Source organism: Phyllostomus hastatus, unplaced genomic scaffold (genome assembly GCF_019186645.2).
Source record: "Phyllostomus hastatus isolate PE091 unplaced genomic scaffold, TTU_PhHast_1.1 phas_contig_1, whole genome shotgun sequence".
NCBI lineage: Eukaryota > Metazoa > Chordata > Mammalia > Chiroptera > Phyllostomidae > Phyllostomus > Phyllostomus hastatus.
In genome coordinates this window covers 31,033,417-31,060,711 of record NW_025333498.1, presented here as the reverse complement: position 1 = coordinate 31,060,711, position 27,295 = coordinate 31,033,417, and the positions used below count along the sequence as shown (strand labels likewise).

At 39.2% G+C, this 27,295-nt stretch overlaps 1 long non-coding RNA gene across 2 annotated transcripts in view; it reads right to left on the bottom strand.

The window, feature by feature from the left end:
* Window positions 1-17,544: 17,544 nt before the first annotated feature.
* The window catches only part of LOC123806113, a 56,226-nt gene continuing 46,475 nt past the window's right edge, over window positions 17,545-27,295 (bottom strand). For both annotated transcript variants that reach the window (XR_006783440.1, XR_006783427.1), the window contains 3 exons: window positions 25,363-25,430; window positions 23,561-23,615; window positions 17,545-20,489 (listed from right to left, as the gene is read on the bottom strand). This is a non-coding gene — a long non-coding RNA (uncharacterized LOC123806113). The remainder of the gene's footprint in view (window positions 20,490-23,560; window positions 23,616-25,362; window positions 25,431-27,295) is intronic.

Here is a 27,295-nt window from a genome sequence, read left to right as displayed (position 1 = left end):
GGTTAAGTCAAAAGAAGGGGATAAAACTTAAATAGTAAAGGTCTTATGCCATAATGTGCATTTTCATTTTGTTTGGTAGGCAATGGATAATCAAAATTAATTTTAAGTCAGAGAGAGATTCTGAAGGTTATATTTAAGAAGGCAGAGTCTCCATAAGCTGGGCACTATGCCATACACTCAATACAATATTTTCTCTTAATTGTCACAACAATCTTGAGAATGACACTATATTCTCATTACTCTGATTTTACAGATAAGAAAACTGAAGCTTTAAATGTTTAGGTAACTTAGTGAAGATGCTCAGCTTATAAACGAAAAACCTAGAATTTGATTTCACATCTACCTGACTCTGAGACTCAGGACTGGCCTTATGGGTGCATGGCCCATGCCTGCCCACCAGGCTCTAAGTTTGGAAGGGCACTATTCTTAGTTTAATGCTCTGCTGTCACCATCTTGAAATTCTTCATACTTTTAGAATAAGAGGCCCCATATTTTTCCTTTGCACTTGGTTCTTTAAATTATGTAGCTAGTCCTGACATCTTTTCTGTGCATTGCCCCATTCACCACTGTCACCAAATCTGGAAGATTCTATACAAATGAAACTTACCCTTTACTCAAAGAAATAGGGAAAATTAACTGCTATAGGTGGAATATAAATATGTGGATAACTATGTGGGGATGTTTTTGCATTTATACATATAAATATCCACAATTCAGAGCCAAGTCTCTGCCATCAAACAATTCTTTCTCAGCTTTAGTTTGTTTCCTGGAGGCCTCCTCAAGGGGAAGAGCAGGCAGGAGCCAGGCCAAGAGGTGGTAAAGACAAGGTCTGAGATTTAGTAGGGAATAAATACATTCATGTCTAAGCACATGTGTCTGGTCATATTCCAAGTCCAAGTACAACTTAATTTAGGGTTATCTGTTTGATGTTTTCCATATTTCACAAATAATTAAAGAACGGTGAAACACATATTGGCACAATTTCACAACATTTTTGAGGTGAGAGGCCCCCTGAACGTCAGGCAGCTATTGTAGAAGATGAAGGAAGGTATTTTAGAAGAACATGCTATGTGAGCAGTAAATACTGCACTGGTGCCTTATTTTCAATCACTCCATTTAATCATGACATAACGATACCCTGAGGTTGTTGGCTACTCTTAATATCCTTTATAAAGAAAGTTCTTCTTCCTTAACTAGAGAAAAATTTGAAAATACAACAAAGAAAACCCCTAGAAAAATTATTTTCTGTTACAGTTTTTTCACATGCATATGCACACAGAATTACAAAATGAAAAATAATGGGACCATGGGTTATAACCTGTGCTTTCCTTCTACTTCACATACTGAGAACTAATAATTTTGAGAAACAAAAACACTTTAATAGATTTGTTGGGCATTTATTTATTTATTTGCTTTAAAGATTTTTGTTAAAAAATCTGATTATTTTCTTAGGCTACAGCAAAGTATCCTGTTCAAATGACGTGTACATTTTTAAGGCCCTTGATATATACATTGCTAAACTACTCTAACAGATTAGTTTTACCAATATACAGTTTGAGTTTAGTGTGATAATATATTTTTGCATAAGACATTTTTTTTAGTTTGGATCTAAATATGTTTATTTTTCTCCTTCTATCTGCTTGTCAAACCCAGACACACGCTGTGAACCTTAGGGGAAGAGGCGCACAGGGCCCCCGCCCCGCCCCACCAGGCTCACGTGACTGTGGAGACACGCTCTCCTGTGGAGGGGAGAGCTTTCCTTCCGAATTACCATAGCTCTGGCTATGTCTGTATTTACCTTAGTTCTGGTTGGGAGACATGACTATTCCCTAAACATATGTTTTTGAAAGCCAGGTTCTTAATTTTCTCTGAGCTCTACTTTTCTTGCTAAAGGATTTCATGATTAATTTATTGTCTTACATATTGTCCGGGACTTGTTTTCCCCTTATCAAATAAGTAGATGGTTTCCAGTGTGGAGTCAGAGTTAGTCGTATTGTTGTACATTGTTGCCTAATGTTAAGCCCTTACAAATGATTTGTACGTTAGAATTAGATCCTAAAGAAAATAATTATTTCAATTAATTCTAAGCTTTTGATAGCCATAGTTATGCTTGAGTGATACTCTTTTGACATTTGCCTATCAAATCCTTCTAGAGCTTTCTGGCATTCAGCATAGAAGAGGGAGCTTAAAAAACATCCTTTTGGGTAAGCTCAGATATTAGCCATAGGGGCTCAGACACTTTTCCAAACTCTAGGTGTGCTTTACTGGAGGCCATGTTTGTTAGAGACCATACCAATAAAAAGTTGAACAAGGAATTGTTCTAAAGAATCCGTCTCTGGACAGAAATTGCATAAGTGATTTTAGGGCAATACGACATACTTTGAGTGATAAATCGCTTTCTAAAAAGACATTTATTCAGTTTATATATATATATTTATATATATATATTATATATATATAAAAATATATATATTTATATATATATAAATATATATATATATATAATGTAACCATAATACTTTTCTTTTTAAAATTCTTGTTGAATTTATTGAGGTGACATTGATAAAATTATATAGGTTTCAGGTGTGCAATTCTAAAATACATTATCTGTACATTGTATTGTCTGTTCATTAGATTCCACATATAAGTGAAATCATGTGGTATTTATCTTTCTCTGACTGGCTTATTTCACTTAGCCTAATATTCTCCAGGACCATCCATGCTGTCACAAAAGGTAAGATTTCTTTCTTTCTTATGGCTGAGTAGTATTTTATTAGTAGTATTTCAGAAGTAGTAAATATACCACAGCTTTTTTATCCACTTAACTACTGATGGGCACTTGGACTGCTTCCTAATCTTGGCTATTGTATATAATGCTGCAATGAACACAGGAGTGCTTATATTCTTTCAAATCAGTGTTTTGGATTCTTCAGCTACATTCCCAGAAATGGAACTGCTGGGTCATAAAGCAGTTCTATTTTTAAATTTTTGAAGAATCTCCATACTGCTTTCCACAGTGGCTGCACCAGTCTGCATTCCCACTAAGGGTGCACAAGGGTTTCCTTCCTTCCACATACTCATTGACACCCTTTGTTTGTTGATTTGTTGATGATAGCCATTCTGACATGTGTGAGGTGATATCTCATTGGGGTTTTAATTTGCAACTTTCTGATGAGTAGTGATGTCAAGCATATTTTCATATGTCTGTTGGCCATCTTCCCTCTTTGGAGAAGTGTGTATTCAGGTCCTTTGACCATTTTCAATTGGATTTTTTTTTTTGGTGTTGGGTTGCATAAGTTCTTTCTAAATTTTGGAGATTAATCCTTTATCAGATGTATCATTGACAAATATGTTCTCCAATTCAGTGGGTTATCTTTTCATTTTGTTGATGATTTCCTTTGCTGTGCAAAAACCTTTTAGTTTGATGTAGTCCCATTTGATTATTTGCTCTTTGGTTTCCCTTGCCTGAGGATACATATCAGAAAACATATTGCTATGAGAAATATTTGAGATTTTACTACTTATGTTTTCTTCCAGGATTTTTATGGTTTCAAGTTTTACACTTAAGTCTTTAATTCATTTTCAGTTTATTCTTGTGTATGGTGTAAAAAGGTGGTCTATTTTCATTATTTTGCACATATCTGTCCAATTTTCTCCACATCATTTATTGAATAGATTATCTTTACCCCATTGTATGCTCTTACCTCCTTCATCAAATATTAACTTACCATATGGATGTGGGTTTCTTTCTGGGTTCTCTATTCTGTTCTATTGATCTATATGTCTGTTTTTATGCCAGTACCATGTTGTTTTGATTACCATGGCTTTGTAGGGTAGTTTAATATTAGGTAGCATGATTCTTCTTTGTTCTCCTTTCTCAAGATTACTGTGGCTATTCAGGGTCTTTTGGAGTTCCATATAAATTTTTGGGATATTTGTTGTAGTTATGTGAAATATGTCATTAGTATCTTCTTAAGAATTGCCTTAAATCTAAAATTGCTTTGGGTAGTATGGACACTTTAATGATGTATTCCTATCTATTAACATGGTATATGCTTCCACTTATCTGTATTTTCTTCCATTTCTTTCTTCAGTCTCTTACAATTTTCTGAGTGCAAAATATTTATTACTAGGTATTTTTGATGCAATTATAAACGGGATTGTTTTCTCAGATTTCCTTTCTGATAGTTAATTATTGATGTATAAAAATACAATTGATATCTGGAAATTTATTTTGTGTCTTGCTACTTTACTGAATTCATATGTCAATTCTCATAGGGGTTTTTTGGGTAGAATCTTTAGGGTTCTCTAAATCATCTGCAAATAATGAGAGTTTTACTTTTTCTTTTCCAATTTGGATGCCTTTTATTTCTTCTTCTCTGATTGTTGTGGTATGACTTCCAGTACTATGTTGAATAACAGTGGGGAAACTGGACATCCCTGTCTTGTTCCCAAGCTTAAGAAAAACACTTCTAGTTTTTTGCCCATTGAGTGTGCTGTTGACTGTGGGTTTTTGGCCTTTATTACATTGAGATATGCTCCCTCTATTTCCAGTTTGCTGAGAATTCTTTCATAAGTGGCGTTGGATTTTATCAGATGTTTTTTCTGCATCTATTGATATGATCATGTGATTTTTATCCTTCATTTTGTTTATGTGATATATCACTTTTCTTCATTTGTGGATATTGTACCAACCTTGCATCCCTTCAATAAAGCCCTATTGATCATGGTACATAATCTTTTTAATGTATTGCTGGATCCAGTTTGCTAATATTTTCTTGAGGATTTTAGCATCTATGTTCATCAGGTAGATTGGCCTATAATTTTTTTACTTTGTAGTGTCCTTCAATGGAGTTAGAATTAGGTTAATGCTGGCCCTGTAAAGTGAGCTTGAGAGTCTTCCCTCCCCTTGAACTTCTGGGAATGGTTGGAGAAGGATAGGTGTTAGTTGTTCTTTGAATGTTTGGTAAAATTCTCCTGTGAAACCATTGGTTCAGGACTTTTGTTTGTTGAGAGCTTTTGATTACTGCCTCAATTTTATTAGTTATAATCTTTCTGTTCATATTTTCTGTTTCTTCTTGATTCAGTTTTGGAAGACTGTATGTTTCTAGGAACTTATCCATTTGTCCAGATTACCCAATTTGTTGACAGATAGTTGTTTGTAATAATTTCTTACAATCCCTTGTATTTCTGTGTAGTCAGTTATTACATCTCCTCTTTTCATTTAATATTTTATGTATTGGGGTCCTTTCTTTTTTTTTTCTTGATGAGTCTGGTAAAAGTTTTCTCAATCTTGTCTGTCTTTTCAAAGAACTAGGTTTTGGTTTCATTGATCTTTTATATTGTATTTTTTAGGCTGTATTTTGTGTATTTCTGCCCTAATTTCTATTAGTTTCTTCTTTCTATTTACTCTGGGCTTTGTTTGTTGTTCTTTTTCTATTTCAAGTGTAAAGTTACATTGTTTATTTGAGATTTTTCTTGGTTTTTAGGTAGTCCTATAAAACTATGCATTTCCCACTTAGGGTTGCTTTTGCTGTATCCCACAGATTTTTGGATTGTTGTGCTCTCATTTTCATTTATTTCAAGGTATGTTTTGATTCTTTACTTGATCTCATTGTTAACCCATTCATTGTTTAATATCATGTTATTTAGCTTCTATGTCTTTATGTGTTTTTGTTTTTTTTTTCTATATGGTTGATGTCTTATATCAGTATGGTCAGAGAAAATGCTTGATATGGCTTCAATTTTCTTAAATTTAATATGACTTGTTTTGTGTCATAACATGTAGTCTATTCTAGAAGGTGTTCCATGTGCACCTGGAAAGCATATATGTTCTGCTACTTAGGAGTAAAATGCTCTGAAGATATCAGCATTTAAATTAGTGAGCATTAAATCTAACTGACTCAGTGTGTCATTTAAGGCTGCTGTTTCTTTGTTGATTTTCTGTCTGGAAAATATATCTACTGGTATCAGTAAGATATTAAAATTCCTTAATATGACTGTATTACTGCCAATCTCTCTCTTTGTGTCCATCAATATTTAGTTCATACATTTAGGTGTTCTCTGTTGGGTTATTCCTCTTGTCAGATTGTTCCCTTCATCATTATGTAGGGTCATTCTTTGTCTCTTACTACAGCCTTTGTTTTAAAGTCTATTTTGTCAGATATAAGTATTGTTACCCCAGGTTTTTAAGGCATTTCCACTTAAAGTGATCATTGATAGGTTCATATTTATTGCCATTTTATTCTTTTAACTATGTGCCTCTGTTATTTTGTTTGTTTGCCTCCTTCTCCTTTTAACTATGTGCCTCTGTTATTTTGTTTGTTTGCCTCCTTCTCCTTCTTCAAGAAGACCCTTTACCATTTCTTATGATACTGATGTGATAACAAACTCTTTTGCTTTTTTTTTGTCTGATAAGCTCTTTATTTCTTTTTCAATTTTAAATGATAGACTTTGTGGGTAAAGTAGTCTTGGTTGTAAGTTCTTGCTTTTCATCACTTTGAATATTTCATGCCAATCCCTTCTTGCCTGAAATGTCTGTTGAGAAATCAGCTGATAGTTTTATGGGAACTCTCTTGTAGGTAAATAACTGTCTTTCACTTCCTGCTTTCAAGATTGTCTCTTTGTCTTTAACTTATACCATTTTAATTATGATGCATTTTGCTGTGAGCTTCTTTGGGTTTATCTCGTTTGGGACTCTCTGTGTTTCCTGTAATTGTATGTTGTTTTTCCTTCACCAGGTTAGGGAAGTTTTAAGTCATTATTTTCTCAAATAGGTTCTCAATACTTTGTTCTCTCTCTTCTCTTTCTGGTACCCCTATGATGAGGATGTTGTTGTTATACTTCATGTTATCCCTAAGGTCCCTTAAACTATATTCATTTTTAATTTTTAAAATTTTTCTCTTCTGATTGGGTGTGTTTTCTATCTGGTCCTCCAAATCACTGATTCTATTTTATGCTTTATCTAACTTACTGTTTATTCCTTCCAGTGTATTCTTCATTTCAGATATTGTATTCTTCATTTCTGACTGGTTCTTTTTTTATGGTTTCTACGTCCTTTTTATGCTTGTTATCTCTTTGTTAAAGTTTTCATTAAGTTCCTTGAGCATCCTTATAACCATTTTTTTATACTCTAAATCTGGTAAATTGCTTGCTTCTATTTCACTTAGCTCTTTTTTCTGGAGATTTCTCCTGTTCTTTCATTTGGGACATGTTTCTTTGCCTGTTTATCTTGGCTACATCTTTGTGTCTGTTTCTGTGTATTAGATAGATCTGCTACGACTCCCAGTCTTGGTAGGGTGGACTTACATAGTAGGTGTCTTGTAGGACCCAGTGGCACAGTCTCCTTGATCACCTGATCTGGATGCTCCAGATATGCCCTTTGTGTGGTTTATGTGGGCCCTCCTGTTGTAACTGAGTCTTGTCCTAACTGCTATTGGCCCCTTCATGTGTGAGGTCAGCCTTCAGGCTGGCTAAAAGTGAGGATTGATCTTGATCACAATGTATGAACTGTCGTGCAGTTACTGACCCCACAAAGCAGAATTTGTCTCAGCAGGGTCTGATGTCTGTCAAGATCTCCCTTTGGATATGCCTCTTGTGAAGTTAATTGGATCCTGCTCAGATATTTACTGAGGTTGCCCATTGAGTGTGTTGGTCCTGGGACCCCTTGGGAGGGACTCTGGTGCAGCCCAATATCAGACACTACCTGTGACTGGCCCTGGGCAACCTGTTTGGAGATACAAAGTGATCCAAAGTTTGTGGCTGCCTCTGTCAGGCTGGGTGTGCATGGGAAACACAAAGGTGCACACCAAGGACAGATTTTTCCAGGGCCAGGGCCAGGGGCAGGTCTGCAAAAGTCCCAAGGCACCCTGAGATCTGGCTCCACCTGCCTCTGTCTGCTGGCTGCAGGAGTCTCATTCATTCAAAGAGCCACTGGTGGTACTCTAGTTACATGATGTAGGTTCTCAGTGAGTCACCAGGTATGGGTGAGTGATGTTCACTGCTTGATATAAGTTCAAATTTAGTGCCAGTGCTGGTTCTAAGACCACTCAACAAATGTTCCAGGGTATACCAAGTCTAGCTGCTACTCACTGGGTGCCCGCTGACCTTTGTGGTGGTAAGGGGGTCTTACATAGTTAGGGTGAGGCCAGCAGAGTTTATCAGGCTCAAAAGGCCAATATTTGGCTGTGTGACAGGACAGCTTTGCACTGGTTGGCTGTGCAAGGGAAAAATGTCCCCAGTCCTATAGCCATACAACTCTGTCTGTCCAATGTTCTGTCAGAAGCCCAAGCTCAGTAGCTAATGCTTTTCATTAATTGCTTCCAGATCAACTAATATTTTTCAGTAGATCCATGAAAGGACCAAGAGAATAATAACACCCACATGACTTTGAACTTTTACCTTCAAGAGTGTGTCCTCACATCACTAGAGTAGGAAAGCAATGCAGGCTAAAGGAAGAGCTGCATGTGGGAATCCTTTCCTACTGTTTTCTCATAACATTTCTTTGGAATAGTGCCCTAAACTCTAAGGGTAATTTGTCAGCTTGTAACATTAGGGGATTGCATCTGTCTGATTATTAGATCCTATTGGAGGATGAACTAGAGAGCTTATCAGGGAATCAGGAAAACATATTTGGGACACCACATAATATTTTGTTTCTGGCTTTCCTATTTTTTGTTTTGCTGCCAGGCACTTTATAGCTCATTTGGAGAATCCTCGCTCATTTCTTTTCTTATAAAGTTATCATGTTATAATATACTAGTGAACATGTATAAAGATCCCCATATTTTTAAGTAACTAAAATTGGATTTTAATATATTTTTTAGAACCCTGCAGTTTACTAATAATGGGGAGACAGCAGGATGAGGGATTGGGCATAGCTTTTTAAATTGTTAGCATATTCTGGTTTCTCTAGAGTTAAAATTTTGAACTCCCTTTTCAGGGGATTCAGATGGCTGCTTGACTGCTGCTCTTTAATTTTCAGATCTATACATATGGGTTATGGGGAGATGTCATCATTAATGGTCTCTGATTCAAAGCATATAGTGCACCTAATAAAACAGAACATCTTTTCAGGCTGTCTTTCATTTGCTACCATAACTGAATGAGTCTTCGGTAAACCATTCAGGTTTTTAAATAGCTCAGCCATTTCTGAGAAATGGGTCTGTGGTAAGACCATGTGATTCCATTCATGAACATTTAATCCACGATTGTACTTTTTTCCCTGGGAAATTTGGTGGTAATCTCACCTGGGGCAGATGCCTTGAAAGGGTTTTACATTTTCCACGAGACTTACCACAACCACTTCCTCTTACCAATGGACCTTTAAATTGGGGCAAATCTCAGCATGCTCCTGCGGGGATGGCTACACATAATTTATACCCCAAAAGACTTTCAAGACCTTGCTAATAATATATGTCAAAAGATACCTGGGGAACATCTCTAGGGTGCATTCTAAGGGCAGTTGTCCAAAAAAGATAAAATAGTGTATTGGGTTGAACTCATTGATATGGTGCACTTCCTAGACATTCTGGATCTAATGTATCAGCTTATGCAGCTGGAGGTGGCTCTAACATCTTTCTTGGATAATTGACTAAAACATGGATTCGGTGTTGGCCTACATTTAATGAGATGACATGCCAGAGCTTTCTTCTCATGATGTGGAGGACAGAATCCACAGGCTTAGGGAGATAAGAATATTGTACTAAATTTGTCATGTGCAATTTCTATACCCATCCCCACAACTGTGTCCCACTAGGAGACCCAGAATATATTCCCTTCATTAAGCCATGGGGAAATACATTAGTGAAGGGAATACCTTCGTCTTTGAAACAATTCTGTGGTTGTTCTCACTTGAAGGCCAGGTGTGACTAGCAGGGATCCTGCCATTGACAGAAGCTCCCCAATTTGCTTGTGATGTGCATTAGTATGGTTTCTTCATTTTTCTTTTTATTCGGGTTTATTGAATATCTTAGATTTGGATGTTTGCGGTTTTCAATGAATTTTGGGAAAATGTTGGACATTGTTTCTTCTCTCTTCTTTCCTTTGGGGACTACAGTTATGTGTATAGTAGGCTGCTTGAGGTTGCCCCTCAGCTCACTGATGCTCTGGTAATTATTTCTTCAGTCATTTTTCTCTCTGTTTTCAATTTTGAATAGTTTCTGTAGACTTGTCTTTGAATTCACTAATATTTTATTCCACAATGTCTAATCTGCTTTTAATCCCACCCAGTACGTTTTCATCTCAGACATTGTATTTTTTGAACTCAAAGTTTGATGTGGGTCTTCTTCATACAATTATTTATTTCCTTAACATACTTATGGTTTCCTCCATTGTCTTGAACAAGTGAATTATACTTATAATGCCCTTAACTATTTAGTTCTATTTTCTGTGTCATTTTGAGTCAATTTTAATGTATTTTTCTTTATCATTGTAAGCCAGATTTTCCTATTTCTTTGCATGCCTGGGAATTTTTGACTGGGTGCTAGCAATTGTGAATTTTCCATTTTAGGATGTTGCATATTTTGTATTTTTTATACATGTTCTTGAGCTTTGGTCTAGGATATAGTTAATTTACTATAGAAACAGTTTGACCCTTTTACGGCTTGTTTTTAAAGTTATGCAGGTCTGAGAAAGTTAAAGACTGATATTTTTCCTCTACTACTCATGTAATATGTTTCTGAGTATGCTACCAACTTTCCTCATTAAGAACTTAACACAGTACCTGGTCTATAATAAAGGCAAGGTAAATCTTGTGCAATCAGATTTTTTGCAATCTGATTTTTGTACCCCTGGTGTCAGTAAATTTATTCATGTTTCTGCATCAATAAACCTCAATAGTTACTCCTTTTGTTAATTTATTTTTTTGATTCAAGTGTGACTTACATTTCTACCTGTGGGTTCCTGATCATTTTCCATTGCAGTTTTTTCAAATATACCTGTTTCTGCCTTGCTTAAGCAGAGATTTTGTGTAACTATCGAATTAGCAGCAGGAAACAGATGGTCCACTCAAACTAGGTAATTTGAAGAGAGTTTAATAAAAGGATTATTAACAAAGGTGTTGGTAGGTTACAGGAAAATCAAGAAGGGTAGTGGAGGACCCTGGCTAGTAGAAGGGTGCTGTTACCCTCCAAGACCTGAAGGGACAAAGGACAAAATGGTGACTAGAATCAGAGACAGAAGGCAGCTGACAGGGTTGAAATATTCAGCCAGCCTATAGTGACGCCATGGAAAGGCAGACAGTGAATGCATACCCTGATTTTTACCTCTCTCTGTTCTGTAGTGCTCCCCATGGGGGGAATCCAACAGGAAGCCAGAGGGCGAAGCAGCCTGTGGTTACAGTCCAACAGGCCAACCTCCTGCCTGGACACACAAAAGGGTGGCAAAGAAGAAAGATCAGGCTAGAGGGACAAGTGGGAAACATCCAGTGTATTCTAGACCTTGGACTTCATTTGGACACTTTTCCCTGGGTGTGTGTATCAGATCTACTTCAATCCTGTGGGTCGATCTTCCAGTTCCTTTAGATTCGTGGTTGTGTCGCTGTTCTGAGAGCCATCTATTTCTGGTTACACTCACAAAATCTTGGTATGTTATGGATTTTTCTAGTCCCCGGGTAGGAAACTCTGAGCTTCTATAACCTGGAATGGAGGAGAAGATTGCCAGCCACAGTCTGGTAGTTAAGAAAGAAAAGTGCCAGTTGCAAGTGCCTGGAAGTATGCGGCCTCGTAACAGGAGGTTTTGTTCTTTAGCTCTGAACAAAATCAAGCCATTTCTGGTTCACTGGAAAGAATTTGCTTCAAGAAAGGAGAGCTGTTACCTTATGTGGACTCATGTGGGAGGAAATGATGGGGAGGGCTTTGAAGTCTGCCTCTCAGCACTTTCCACAGGCACAAAATTCACCTTATTTTTCAAAGTCTTTAGTGAGGAAGCCATGGGTGGAAGGCAATGGAAATAAAATTAATTAATAATTACTATTATTAATAACAATAAAGGAGAAGGAAATGAGATAAAAAATAGGTTGCTGGTTAAATATCCACATAAAAGTCAAGGGAACGGGTGAAATAATAACAAAATGGTAAGTGAGAATTATTGATGCTAAAGATAAACTTTCACCTCAAGCACCACAGGAGATCCTGCACTTGGAAAGGGCAGGTCTCCATCCAGTTCTGGTGGTGGCGAAAGAACCAGAGGCCAAGCTGCTGCCAATTCACAGTCAGAGGAAAAAGCAGGCCTGGCCTGAGTGACTCTTCTTTATTTTGCATCCCACAGTTTGCTCTCTGAAACACCTTGCAAGCAGCTCAGCCAAGCCAAGAGAGAAAAAGGGAAAACCTGGTTGGCAGGCCTGCATCAGGCAGGAGCTTTGCTGAGACATTTGATGGGTGATTTCAGACTGCTGCCTGGAGAGGTGTGGTCCTACCCAATGGCGGTTTGAGTATTTTGGACGTACTGTATTATCTAGTATCCCAAAAGAAAACTCACATTCCAAATGCCCTCTAGCTTTTAAGTGCATGTTTGTTTTCACAGCTTCATCTTTCAGAGATCAGTACTCTGTTATGGTGTTGCTATAGTAAGGATGGAAAAATAGGAACATTTTACCGCTGCGCTGTTTGCATTTCCCGACAGTGAAGAAGCAGCCCCTTATTAGCCGGCAACATTGTTGTGACATCAGTGGTGACTTTGCTGCTTGGGATTCAGCTCATGAAATAGTTTCCTCCCTGGTGCAATTCTTTTTACTTTTTTTTTTCTTCTTTCACCTTTCATGTTTCATTTTCATGCTAATAAGTGGCAAAATGGCCAGCCATGTTTCCGGTCTTTTCAAGAATGGGCTACCAACGATGCTAACTTAGCTGCTTGACCCAGTTCTAAAACTTCGCAACTCCAGGAGCCACTTTCTCATAGCTACCTCTGAATGGGTAAAGAAGCTGCCCTTGTCCGGTCCTGTCAGGGTGGGCTGGGGGTGGAACTTCACATCCCAAGTGGAGTAGGGACACCCTGGCACAGAGGAAGCAGGGGCTCTGTTACAGAACACAACAAGGGGGCCTGGGACGATATACTATTATTGAAAGAAGGCCCCGGGTCCGTTATGTCCGCCGCCAGAGGAAAGACGTCTCTCAATGCCAGAGATTCGTGAAATGGAAAGGAAATGTTTATTTAATGCTATTCAAACTTAAAGTAGTGACCTAATGTCTTTATCAAAAATCCCAAAGTCCCTAAAAACACCCACAAACATGCAGTCCTTCCTTCCTTCCCCCTTTGCCCAGTCCAGAGTACCGTATCTCAGGAAAGGAAATAGAAGTCCATGGCTCAGGCAGTCCTTTGGTTCTTAGTTAGTCCTCCATCTCGACTGGGAGACCTCCCTGGGTTCCCGGCACCCTCCGCTGAGTCGCCGGGACCTCTGCTAAAACCAGGTGGTGGTTCCCCCTTTTAAAGCTGTGGGGGTCCCCACTCTGGCACAGGCACGTGGTCCTCTCTCCCAGGGCCACTGGAGTCTCCACTCTGCCAAAGCCGCGTGGTTCCCCCTCCTCAGGGCTGTGGGAAGGGAGAGTCCCCACTCTGTCAAAGCTGCGTGGTTCTCTTCCCTAATGGCCGCCAAGTCTGGGTTTTAAATCCCCGTGGCCAATCTTCCTCTGTAGCCTCATTTCCGACTCCTCCCACACTCGGCTTCACTTGCCAGAATTCATATCCTTCCAGCTTTACTGGGCTGCCATCATGAGTCTGGGCAGGTGTGGCCCCATGTCCTAGAGCCAATCTTCTCTGAGCTCCCATGCAGGCGCTGTAGCTTGGGGGATCTGCCCCCAGTCACATCTTGGTGGGGAAGTTACTTCCATTCCCCTGGCTCAGAGATGATCACGGCTATTTAACATATCTAAGTGACCAGCCAAAGGCTATAGATAAGTTAAATGACCACGCCAGAGGGTAGCTGCAAGGCTGTTGCTATGCAAAACAGCTCTCAATGGCCCTGCTCCATTTGTCCCTTCCCCCAACCCACACGGGGGGCGAGGGGGAGACATCTTAAAATCTCCTGGACACCTTAAGTTCTGGACCCCATTTCAAATGCCCCATTTGGGGTCCCCCCTCTTGGCTGCACCCTGTAACAGCTCTGCTGGCACGGGGTGTCGGTGCCTGAGTCGGGGGAGGCTGCTCTCTGATGTAGGGGTGAGGCAGGCGCAGGAGGGGCCCTCTGGAGTGTTGGAGACTGCTGGAATGAGAAAGATTTCTCTGCCAGGGGATGGGGACAGTGGAGGTGACAGTAACTTGGTTATACACAGGGCGACCAATTAAATAAGAAATATATTGAGGAAAATTGGAGTCAGGCTTCTCATGATTGGAGAAGAGAAATACACATATAAAAAGGGAGAAAACTAAAATGGGAATATAAGAGTTAAATTGTAGATATTAGTAAAATCTCATGGTTTTCAATACATGGAGATATAGAAGTAAACGCAGACATAAATGTACATGTAGGTGTTTGTGTGTTGTTGTAATCTATTTTTGTATTTTTTTAAAATAAATACTAAAAAAAGTTAGTATAGGGTAGTAGTACTATTTAAAAATGGAGGTGCAGCACTAACAACATGGTGTTGTTCAAAGAGTAAGTGAGGTCATTTGTGCAGTGGGTGTAACCTAGTGCCTGACCCACAGTGAGCTTTTAATAACTGTTATTATTCCCCCCTGGGATAAAAGCATATCATGAGCACTGTTCTGCATCTTGGTTCTTTCCACTAAAAATATATCTTTGAAATCTTTTCATAATAGTACATACCTTGTTTTTTAAAATTTATAAATCTAGCTTGGGTTTTTTACTATATTTTATAATTAGAAAAAAACAATGATCATGGGGGGATAATCTGCCTTAGTATGTCATCTGCTGATGACTCATAATTTAATTAATTCTTGTTGCCAATGGAAACCTCTGGTTGAACAAGGCAAGTGGTATTTTAATAGCAATTCTTTAGTGGGGGGGATGAAAAAAACCTGTAACACCAAAAACATACAATGCCAAATCTATGGACTCAGGGGTATTCACACTAGTTTTTTCTGCTTTTGGAAAGCTCTGAAGCAAAAGAACTGGCTAATTGAAACAGCTATCAAAATTCATTTCTTCATTCATTTCTTCAGTCTCTGGACAGACACCCCTATAAAGACTGCTGTGACCAGAGACTGTCTGATGTGCTAGGAAGGCAGCAGTGAACACAGGCGTTCCTGCCCTTTAGGGGAGGAACTCTCTTATTCTAGTGGTTGGCAGACAGATGATAAACAACCACCCTGTCTTGTGTGATACACAGGTGGTAATAAATTATACATTAGATCAGTCTCTTTCCTTCATGAAGAAAGATAATTGGATAATTTTTAAAAGTTTGTGCCTTACTTATCATTTGACTTTTAATAACCTTTTGAGCCTTGGTTTCCATATATCAAAAATGGAGGTAATAATAATTATCTTATAAGGTTGTTGTAATCAAGTATGTTAAATGCCTGGCATAGAGCCAGCCCCTTAGCAGGTACTTGATAAACAGAGCCATTATTACATGTAAGTTGTATAATTTTTGTTTCTTGTTTGTGTGACTAAGATAAAGGGATTGCTTTGATTGAAGCTCTTTCTTTCCCCAGGCTGGGTATGTCACTGACATAACCCCAGACCCTACTAACCTGTTCTGATATGGAAGTCACATTCCCTGTCCTTTCCTGTAACACCTCCCACCCACAGGAACAGGAAGTCCATCCTTCTATTGGGTTGCCTTCCAGAGGAATCCCAGGAAATCTGTTACCTGCACTGCAGCCCACACTTTGAAGGTCACTTTGCACTTCCCACAGCTGGCTTTTCCAGGTGGCCTTTATTTCAAGCTGTGGCTCACACTCAGCTCTACAAAGCACACTAAGGCCGGATTGGCCCTGCAGAATATACTGAATATTTAGGGCTTCATCCTGAAAACACGAAGGAAACCGAAAGGTTTTAAATAGGGAATGACTTTGCTTCATTTATGTTTGAAAAAGAATCCTCAGATTAGTCTGTGTAAAATGGGGTAGAGGAGTTAGCAGAATAAGCAAGGAGAGTGCAGCCCTGCTGTAATCCAGGTAGAAAATGGCCAAGCTGGTCTGAGCAGCAGAGAGGTAGAGAGCACAGGCTTGAGATTTATTCTTTTTGGAGACAGAATTGATAGTGCTGCTGGTGGAATCCATGTAGGAGTGGAAAGGAATAGGGAAGTTTTCAGTTTAAACAAGAGGGTGAATTTATTTATATCGCTGTGCCATGTATTAAAAATGGAAAAAAACTCATGGCATTTAATACAAAGTCTACTAAGAGCTAAGGGAATCTCAAGTTCAGTGCATGACACTGCAGGGATCAGTGGGTACTCTTGAGTTTTACTGCTGGCCCTAAACAAGCTGAGGGGCCCCAGCCTAGCCTGTGGAGGCCTCTCCATGGCCGGGACCAGCTCAAACCACACCTGCAAAGTGTCCAGGCCTCTGCAAGCCTCAGTCCCATGCCTAACCCATCATTCCTCTCAGAGCAAAGCAGTTCCTCTCCTCTTCTATTCTGAGGCATGTTCATCTTCCACCATGGGATGACTAAGGCTGGGGAAAATCCTCCCTCAGCTGGGGGATGGCCTCGGCTTCAGTGCCTAGCCAAGGCCATCAGCAAAACACCCAAAAGTGCATTTCCCAAAGTTTGAGCTCTTCAGAGTAAAGTATGAACAGGAAGTTGGGCATAGTGCAGCTTACAAACATTTTATGTCCAGAAAAATATTTCTTGCATTCTTCAAGAGCAAAGCCTGTTACATGTGTCCATAATTTCCATTACAAAGCGAAACACTTCACATCTCATGTACTGTGGCATCTGTACTCAGTTGTATGGGAACCTCAGTATGTTTTTCAAGCACGAGAAGAGTTATTTGCTTCAAATTTTTGCAAATGAAAGGTCATGCATATGGCTTTAAAATAAAAGCAGCTTCCAAGAACAGTTGTTTGGACAAACAAGCCAACAACCAATCTCCAATGGATGCCTGCCCTTATGTACCCGAGGGAGCCTTTCTATGGCACAAGCGTCTCCTTCTCATTCTTATTAAATAAATGCACTTGTAAAATAACTGGGTCTTTTTTTAATTGCTCCTCTCTTTTATTTTATTTTTTATTTTTCAATTACAGTTTACAGTCAATATTATTTTGTATTGGTTTCAGGTGTATAGCATAATGGTTAGACCATCATACTTTATAAATTGTTCCCCTAGATATTTTGAGTACCCACCTGGCACCATATAGAGTCATTACAATATTATTGACCATATCCCCTATGCTGCGCTCTGCATATCTACAACTATTTTGTAATTAAATGCTTCTTAATCCCTTCACCTCTTTCACCCCATCCCCTCTAGCAACCGTCAGTCTGCTCTCTGTGTCTATGAGTCTGTTTCAATTTTGTTTGTTCATTTATTTTGTTCATTAGACTGCACATATAAGTGAAACCATATGGTATTTGTCTTTCTCTGACTAACTTATTTCACTTAGCATAATACCTTCTAGGTCCATCTATGCTGTCACAAATGGTAAAACTTCATTCTTTTTATGGCCAAGTCATATTCCATTGTATTACATGCTGCATTTTTATCCACTTGTCTACTGATGAGTACTTGAGTTATTTCCATAACTGGATCTTAATCAGAAGTAACACCAGGTTTGCTTTCCAGAGCAGCTACTGCATATGACTGGATTCAGGAGGTATTTTTAAAACAAGGTGGGGATACATGGGTATCTCTAGAGGAAAGATTTGTGTGCAAGATTTTAGTGTCCAAAAAAGCCATCACCATAATTCAAAGTGTAATTAGAAGTCTTTACCATCCTGGGTCTCTTGGCTTTGCCTCCTATACCTCCTCCCCACCCTGACATGGACTTCTATGAGGTATCCATTCATTTTCCTCCCAGAGGCTGGTGCTCAGCTCCACTTTGCCAGCCTCTCTAGCAGCAGCAGAAGTAAATAATAACGACAGCTTGCAACATTTGTTAAGCTCTTTCTGTATACTGGTAAGCAATGTGCCTAGCACTTTACAAAGCATCATCTTATAATCTTGTAATAATTCTGTCAGGTGGTAATATAATATCATTATACTCATTTTACACACAAGAGGCACGAAGCCTGACAAATTAGGTCTTTTCTGGTAAGTGTCTGAAGTCAGGCTTCGGTGACTTCAAAGCCCAAGCCCTTTCCTCTTTGCATTCAGCCCTTTCTTGTTCCCTTTCTTTGTTTCTCCTGGCTCATGCTTCCTGTTATTAGCCTCTCTATTCAGATAACTTCCCTACAACAGATTGATCTTGCCCAGTTCCCGGGTGCCCTGAGGATTCCCTGGCAACAAACAGGTCTTGAAGTCTTCAGCTAACTAGTGTCTTTGCAAAGTGCTCTCTGCCGCCCCCACCCGGCAAGACTTAACACTGACTAGCTTCTTAGTCAAACACATTTCTTAAGAATAGCATGACTTTTTCATGTTTCTAGTTCTATTAATCAAATGCATAAGTGTTACCATTTAAATTAAAATAAGGGTGATCAATTCTCAAGATCAGGATTTAAGAATACATTCACGGTCTCACAAAGGACTGAAAACAAGGTATTATAAATTTAACTTGGAACTGGATACAAGGGTCCTCAAGAAAAGTTGACGGGAAGTAAGCCTATTTCAAATTCAAAATCCTTTGAGGCTCTTCCTAGAGATGAGAAATTACAATTTCTAAAATAAATACTCTCACTCTTTAACATCATTTATTGCTTATGTATATTTTATTCATAAAGCTTTGCAAGAGTGTTTCAGGAATGTTGGTCTACAGTGTAAATTTACTATTGTGAGAAGGTCATTACTTCTTCAGCTTACTGGGAATAAGCCAATGTGCAATTAGCAATTGTTTTTTGGAATGCTAAATTATTTGTTTGATTCTGTTGTTTGCCAGGCATACAGCAGTTATTCAGTAAATGTTTGGTGAATTATAAAGAGTACCTAAGTAGCTTTTACAAGGTACAGAGGAGTGGAGAGGAATGTTATTTGACTTGGGTTAACACTGGAATTTTTCATAAACACAGAGTTGTTTGGAGGCTTTAATGCAATAAAACACTACTAGTACAATGAATACCCATTTCATTGTACTAGTTAATGACTTTCTCAAGCATTTGGCTTTCTTACCATGTGATTAGCACTGTTAGTTCTAGACCAATCAATAGGCACAATTCTAAGATTAAGAGTAATTTGGATCATTATTCTCCTTCCATCACATGTTCATTATGTTCTGTTTGAATGAGACTGGTAATCAGTGTTATTTACCAGTCTTTACAGTGAAACTTTAAATCAATGATTGTTCCTGCCTTTGCAGGTATTAAACACCATTTCAAATATCCTTTCAATAGTTTTACAGAAGCTAATGAAGTCCATGTTTCCAGAGTTTCAGTTCCCTGAAGGAACACTGGGACCCAAGGGTCCTTAAGAAGTGTGTGTGTTCCATATGTGGCAGCTGTCCCTCAGAAAGTCACTTAAGTATAGAAAAGTACTTTTTCTCCTCCTCAATTGCTTTTCTTTAAAAATCAGTTCACAAATTATCCTAGAAATATATATAGAATACACACGGAGGTCCTGTGATGTTCTTTGATATTGAAAAATTCAAATATTATAACTCTAACATAGGCAAGAAATTATAGGACAATACCCTTTAATTTTGGATTTAATTAGTAAAACTTAAAAAATTCTCTTGGTACTCTGGGTAGATTTCTTCAAAAGTTATTAGTTTTTATAATCAGTTCTAAAGCTTGAACATTCTGTATGACTTGAATGCAACCTTTTTTTCCTGCCTTGTCCTTGAATTCTTTCCAAAAATCATCAAGTATTGGACACACACAGTAATGGCAGATTTGCTTAACCGTCACTATTAATCCAGTTTATAACCTCTAACATTTTGTACAAGGAGTTTCAGAAAGAAGCCCTTACAAAGACATCTAATGTCCAGAATAACCAGAGCCAAATACAATAATTTTACAATTGAAAGAAAGCCAAGATGCACATTTTCTGAATGTGGTTTTACTGAGAGTCTCCATGCAGATGTAATATGGCTTTTAAGAGCGTAATCTTCATGGAAAAGGTCTTCCTTGTCATAGTACTGAGCTGACTTTCAAGCCAAGGTCAAAGGACTTTCTGCAGATCTAGGTTTAATTTTCCGTTTCTCAACAGGATGCTCCCAGTTTCGAGTCAGCGCCTCACGGACTGGGGCATTGTGCGGTGAAAGGAGGAAGAATTCTACAACGCTGCTGCCCCCTGCCTCTGCCCGCAGACTCCCTGCCTGGTGCCTCTCGTGGTGGTTGGCGCTCTCCAGTCGGCCACAGCCTGTGGTCACCTTGCCCCTCTGAGAAGGCAAGTCACACTTGGGGCTCTCCCTCCCGTTGTCTCTTTTAAATCTTCTGAGACAGGGGTGACCTTATGTTACCATTATTAATCACGAGTTGTCTAGATCTTCCAACTGTAAACCTGAAGGGAAAAGTAGTGAGGTCAAAGTGATTTAATTTAGATGGCAGTGAGAAAGACCAGGAAACAAGAGCATGTTGATAGAAAATGTCAAATGCCATTCATTTGTTTTGAAATTGAATACAGAGGACATACAAGTCTGCAACAAGAACGAATCAATGCATGCATTTTTGTTTCACGGTATGGCCTTTCACTCACAGAGGTGGAAGTGTGAAGATGAAAGGACCAGAGAGGAAGACAAGCAACCAACCTTGATGTGGGCAGAATTTCTGAGGGAAAAAAACACCTAATGTAATAATCATGTATCCGCCCCCCAATTGCTATGTTTTTAAAAGTACTCCCTAAGTTTATTATATGCAGTGCTTTGATGTTATAAAAAGTTTAGAAGCATATTTAATCATAGATATTTTTTCTTCTTTTTAAGGTGAGAAAAGATTTGAAAATTCTATTGTGGATATTGGAGAATATCGCTTACACTCCATGCGCCCCATAAATTTTACTTCCATTTCATAAGAGCCCCATCTTGTGGTTATTTGTAAACTTTTCACTAAGGATATGTTGCATTTTCACAGTTAGGGGTATTAGTGGTTTCCTCTCCTTTAATTTTCTCTTTAGGCTAGTGGAAGTCAAGCAAGGAAGGAGAACAAGCATGCATCAATTCAGTTTAAAAGGCCATAGATGGTGGGTGGGGGGCAGTATGTGATAGGTATTCAGTAAATGCGGGCTGAATTAATGTTGAGTGAAGGAGGGCTGTGTTAGAGGCTAGGAGGGAGTGCACTAAGGCCCTTCCAGTTGCAGCACCACCAGCTCCCTTGTTATCTTATGTCTGTCTACTTTGCTGGACCTTGGAGGCTTTCTCGCTGATTTCTGTATCCTTACCACTCAATACAGAGCTGGGCCAGGCCAGGTCCCTGCAATGGAGTGGACTCTTTGGTCTCACAGGGCAGAAATACAACAGGAACTAGTGTTAGAAGAACTGAAAGGTAATGGCTCATGCAACTAAACAGCCAGTGGGACAGAAGAAGTGATCAGCTAAGAAAGATTTGAATGCCAGCAGGACTCTTTCTCCATCCTGTGTCTCTGAGTCTCTTTGCTCATTGCTACATTTTCTCCTCTGCTTATTAACTGGCTCTTGGCAGCTTCCAGGCTCACATCTTCACAGTTCTCTAACTATAGGGAGGAAGCCCTCCTTTGCCAGACAAGTTTTGAAGGAGAAGAAGATGGTCTGATTGTTCTTTTTTGGGCCATATGAACAAACACCCTTTGGCCAACTGCAGTGGCCAAGGCCATGAAAAACTTTAATTGGCTACGCTTGAGTAAGTGGACCACTGCTTAGCCAGTCCCTGTGGATAAGGATGCAGGGTGGTGTGAAACAAACAGAACATCTGTCTGTAGGGGGGAAGAGAAGTAGTTTCTCTATTTCTCTTAAGGAGGAGACAAATAGCTCGACACACCTACCTGAAAGATTCCTTCTTCCCCTCTCCTCTCATTGTCTATCATTTCACCCAATATATACTTGCTTGATAAATGAAAGATTTTCCAGGCAAGTAGAAGATCCAGAGTAGGTATCAGTGGTACAAGTTTGAGGATAAAATCTGGAGCTGGAGAAACCACATGTTTTCTTCCCTTACTAAATCTTTGAGCTTTTTTCTCTCCCCAGCTATGGCCATGCCTGTTCTTTCTTTGTTAGAGTCTAAATCAAACATTCTGGTTTTTTTTCCCTTGGACTCAATAATATCTTTATCCTTCAGCTATTTTCTCCTCCTAAGTTCTGGCCTTTGTCTACACCCACTTTCCCCGGCACCCCTACGTCCCCTGCCACGTAAAGATAATGAGACAAAAATAATGAACATGACCAAGTTTCAATGTTTGAATAATCCTCTCAAACTGTTTCTCCTTTTAGGATATTCAAAGGATGCACACAATCAAAAAGATCTTTTTCCTCCCTGTGACATTGCTTTGATTTTATTTAAATACTGAAGCAATTTATGTTGCTAAGATAATTGAGGTTCACTTTTGCTTTTCGAGGTAACATTTTATTTTGAGCATTTTGTTCTCTTAGATTTTGAAAATATGACTTTGAGTCATTATAATATTCCATTGTATTTTCCCAAAGTATGTAACTATTATCCTGCTCTTAGAATTTTAGTTATTTACAATTTTATTATTATAAAGAACATTGTGATGAGTGAGTGCTACTGTTATCTTTAACCACATCTTTGATTTTCCTTAAAAGATATTCATGAAAATAGGACTATTAGATTGAATCATATGAATATTTTTCTTATAAACTTATTCCACTTTTTCCCCATTATAACATTTTAGAAAAATACTAAAAATACATAGAAAAAATAAATGCAATTTATAATAAGCTCACAACACTGACAGAGTAAATATTACAACTTTGTTGCACATTTTTCTTTTCATGTATACATATAGTTTAAACAAAGCATAATTACAAAGACACTTTGATCATCTTTATTCACTTAACAGTAATTCACATTTTTCTATACTGTCAACAGTTTATAATGGCCCATAGTTAGTTTATTGTGTGGATGGATACTATAATTTATCAACTGACTCATTGTTGAACATTTAGATTGTTTCCATCGTAGGCCATTTTAACTAGTTCTTGCACATAAATCTTGGTGCACATATCCGATGCAGGCGTGAGGTGCCCATGTTTCGAGGCAAGTTATAACTTTTAAAAGTTAGATAGATGGAACGTGGCCTCTGGTTGTACCCTTGCCTGGACCCCACAGGTGTTAGGGATGGGTCTGGCTGACAAGGACCAGGTATGTAGTCCCAAAACTGACAAGGCCCTGGCTGGGGGCGGGGGGGAATTCGTAAGGTGAGAAGACAGTGTACCTTCTGTAACTCTTGGGGGGAATTTAAATAGCAGCATAACCTTGGGCTGGGGAGCCAGCAGGGTGATATTGGGCAGATCAGTTAGAACAGGTGTTTGGCAAAGAAGAGACAAGATTAAGGGTACAGATCCTGGAATGGTAACAGGCACTCAATAATATGAGTTTTCTTTCCTACAAAGAGAAGGTGCTTACCTATCAGGTTCTTACCTTCTAGGCACCTTTACGTATGAAGACACAAAACACCTTTATACAGCAGGCAAGCCTAGAGGGAGAACAAACAGCAAACTAGTGCATGCACACGCAGGAATGTGTTGTACCACTTGTTTGTATGAAAGATAAGCCCAGAGGTTTTGTTTTATGCTGTTTAGGTAGAAAAGTCACAGACGGGGCTTCCAAAGTCACTGTCATCTGTAGCCACTGTCTGCCCCAACCAGTTCCAAGAGCTGCCTCTCCCTCCTACAGCTGGCAGAAGCAAGCTTCTGCAGGGGCCCGATGGGGAAGAACCAAGCTGTTTAGGAATGAACTGCCCACCTACTGTTAAGTAATGTTCTGTCTCTAACACAGTCTTTCCACTTAGGAAAATGTGCTGTGCACTTGGCTGCAGCCTTGGCTATGCATCTGCTTGACAAGCCCGAACTGCTGCTCTGAGGCCCAGCTTTGAACTGGCAAGTGGTCTCTGAAGATTCCGCCCGCGTTCAGAGCCAGACTACATACAGTTGGGATAGAGTGAGGGTAGCAACGAGTCTGCTAGGAGTGTCTGGTGGAATCAGTTAGCAGAGTTAAACAGGGGAGCCCATCACTGGGTGACAGCCCTCCTAAAACTCCACCACCTAGCAGGACTCCCCAGAGCTGTCCAAGCAGTACGGGCTCCGCAGAGTGGGCCTCGCTGCAGTAGCCGGGTGGAAGGCAGTAAAGTTTTGTTATGGGCTTCCCAGCATTCAAGCTGAAGCCACTGTTTCCTTAGTTTTTCAATAGCACTCCATCTCTTATTACAAGTACAAGTTAATCTGGACTTTCCCCCCCCTTCTTTCCTAATGTCGGCAAAGAAATGTGTTTCTGATAATTAATACTCCCTTTGCTGCGTAGCTCTATTTCCTCAGGACTGTGGTTAGCAAATTGCTGGTGTACAGCATAGAACTAAGCAATGAAACAGAAGACACGTGCCTTCGTAATTTGCTGCTGATGAACAGTTATTTTCTATGATCAAAAACACACAAGCAGTTCCTCAAAAAGAATCGCATCAAATTCTACCACATCTCTCAACTCAACACAACAAAACACCCAAATGATTGAGTTTCTTAGGGAAATTTGATTACCAGATAACTGCAAGGTCACAAATTCTTTTGAAAAAAAAAATGCTTATTTCCGAAAGAATCCTTAGGCTCCACAGTCATGGAGCATACTAGAATACTTAGCCAGGTTCATCTGTAGCAGGCAGCAGGCTTGACCGAGCAGTAGTGTAATACAATTATCTGCATTCTTAGCCTATAAGGAATCTTGTGAGTATCATTTAATTCCTCTTGGTTATGGTCATTTTTAATAAAACTAATAAAACTTTTTAAAAAAGCAGATCTTCCTCCTGCTTTTAAAATGTTAATCGAGAAAAGATTATTACCCGTTCTTTCCATTAAGCCTCTCTGTTAGTGTCCTTAGAGTGAACTGAGTACCTGGCAGAAGTCAAGGTGTCTCTTAAAGGCCTCACCTCGTGCATACATTGATGGGTGATTTATGTTAGCCAAAAAAAGTTCTGAGGAACCAGACACTGCTGTGAAGTTTTACGCTGTGGATGTGTCTCTTTCATTTAAAAAAAAAAAAACTGAGTTCAATAAACAAATACTGTGGATCTGAGTCTTGATCACCCCTTTAAACCCATGTCCTCTTCTTGTGGAATTTGAACTTGAGTTCAGTGCAGGTGACCTTGACGATTGCTAGCCTTCGTCTGTAACCCTGGAGAGAGACCAAGGATTTCTTAATAATTAAGTGTTGAGATGGTCCCCTTCTCTCCTCACCTCATAAGCTGAATCAGGCGGTTGATGTTTCAGGCATACGTCCAATACTCTTCAATTTTTCCCTCTGCCTGAAATGGAGAGCCAAGAAAAAAATGAGTGAGTAGACTTTGTAACTACTCATTATGGGGCCGTTCATTACACTTTTTAGTGTGCAGTGTGTTAATGAGCGGAGACATTGTGGCAGAGGGTCCATAACTAACCCACAGTACTAACTAAGAGTAACAGCAATGGTGTCAGTATATGCTGTGGATATTAGGTGTTCCTGTAAATCGTGACATTTTACATAAGCTTTATTCTTGAGGCATTTAAAAAATATAAAGGCAGCAGTGAAATACAGAGCACGACATTAGTTGACACAGCAATTCCTACCTCCCAAGCCCCTGCTAAATAATGAGAGTTTAAATCTTCGTCTTGAAATATACAGCTCTTCTACGATTTTAAGTGAGTTGTAAAACTTTTATGGCGTGTGCCTTAACTTTACTTTTAAAATATTCTCCACTTTTATAGTAAAGGTGACTGAGATGGACCTTGTGAATAATAGAACAACATATTCAAGCCATTAACTTCACCTCTCTGAAGAATACATAAGCCTTCCTCATACACCATCCCTGGATGACAGTGGAAACAGGGAAGAATCTTGACTTAGCCATTTACCTAAAAACAGACTGATTTTAACTCTAGGAGTGGCCAGGTTGTACTTTAGAGAGGTAATCTTAAAATTTCTGCCACTAAGTTAAAATGAGGATTTAAAAGCTAAAGCCAATTGTTAAAGACACTTGGAGAAGAGTCAAATATTTGTTAGACCTGAGTGTTGAAACTGTAAAAAGTCTACACCCTCAGCGGTGGGCTTGGAGGTGCCGTTTTGGGACATGTGAAAGCTGACTTAGGCCTGCGGGATGAGTTCACTCCGTGTGTGCAGAACTAATTTTAAGTCCAAAAACTTTAGTGCTTTTTATTTACTGCCAGTTTCATCACTGAATTGCAATTCTCTGATTATATCGAGCTCCTGTAGATTTCTCAGTGAAGCACAAACATTTCATTTGCTTCCTTCCTTTGTTTCTTCTTTTTTAAACACACATACTTAGAAAATATTGTGGTCTATTAACTATAGTACATGCATACACATAGAGCGTAACATGGTGTGTGTGGCCCCATTGGGAGGTTATAACAATAGTGTTAAAAACGGAGAAAGCAGTGATCCATCTAGCTTCTGTCTTCCCCTCCCACTGAACTCACATGAAATAACTGGACTGTATTATATAACCAATGAAAAGCATTTAGTGAACAGTGTCTTTTATGTGAAGCTCCATTAAGCCTTATCCAAAGGACACTAGTTTTAGTCTCCTAATAAAAGTTCTGCTTTCTATCAACTCCCATGAAATATATACTTCCAAAAATATTTAGTAAGAATGTAAAAATATTTACAGAATTCAGGGATCTTCTTCAGACCATTTGGATTACACTAATATCCTGCTTCAGTATTCGCAGAGGGCAAGGAATGTCACACTGGGTCTTTTTTCCTCAACAGGAACCACTGTGTGGACGTTAGCTTCCTTTTTATCTACTCATTTGCTCCTCCCTTCTCCCTTCTCTCAACTCCCAATCTTGGTTTCAAGGGGAGAGTCAACCACCTGGGTCTAGGAGAGCGCTGCCAGGTTTGGAGGCGTGAGCATGGCTGTTTCCCACGTGACTTCAGAAGTGGGGGAAGTGTCCATGGCTGGAAAGCAGGTAGAGAGTGACGTCAGATGCCCTTTGTTACAGGGGATGTTCGATGAACAGTAGGTGTCTGCACTGGGTCAAGTCTGAGTGGAGGAACAAAGGTAATCCTGCCCCTTATATCAATAGACCGTTCCATTCCTGGAGTATTCACCAGAGGAATAGGCGGCATGATAGACCGGAGAAGAATGCAAAGAGGAGGTAAGGAAGGTGGGAC